This window comes from Penaeus monodon, chromosome 32 (genome assembly GCF_015228065.2).
Source record: "Penaeus monodon isolate SGIC_2016 chromosome 32, NSTDA_Pmon_1, whole genome shotgun sequence".
Lineage (NCBI taxonomy): Eukaryota > Metazoa > Arthropoda > Malacostraca > Decapoda > Penaeidae > Penaeus > Penaeus monodon.
In genome coordinates, this window is record NC_051417.1 from 2965130 (window position 1) to 2965925 (window position 796).

Sequence of the window (796 nt, forward strand, 5' to 3'; positions counted from 1 at the left end):
CTATAGGAAAAAAAATTCCCTCGTCCAGCAGCGTCGAGGAATTTTCCTGGATACGCTGCGTGCCCCCCCCCCCCGCCCGGCCCTCGAACCACTGTGAGGGGATCTTTTCAACAGCCTCCCCTAATGATCAAAAATCCATATGGTTCGAGGTCGCCGGAGTCCTCGCCATCAGTGATTCAATACCATCGATTTGTTAGCAGTGATAGAGTCGTAAACCAAGTATGGTTCGGCCACGCTGCCTCCCTATTCACATTTGATAACACAATAATAAATAATATACGAGGTTTACTCTCCTTATTTTCCTACATAATGATTTTCAGCAACCACACGCAGGCAGCAACCATATCGCGTGGCACCTAATGTACACAAATGATTGCAAACAATTCGATACTCTCTCGTTACTCATATGGTGCCCTCCGGATATCAGGCGAGACCGGTTCCTTGACTCGTTTCCCGGTTCAAATTTCATCCGAAACTATTTTTCCCATTCAGCTCATTATGTGCTTATTCATTTTTCATTTTAAATCATGCAACACGATTACATTATATTCTGTCGTAGGTACCACCTTATATTCATTATTTCGGTTTTTTTTTATAATTAACTAAACAATTCATAGTTCACTAAATTCTGAACAACTGCCTTTCTTCTATCTTACCGTAGCTTGTTTTAGCATTTCTGAGAAACTCTGGTATCTGTTTCGTAGTTTACTTAAATCTATGTTTAATTAGGCCTCCCGCGAAGCACTTAATGCTACATTCTCTTCAGTCAGTTGCACAAAATGAATGGAGGAAGAGA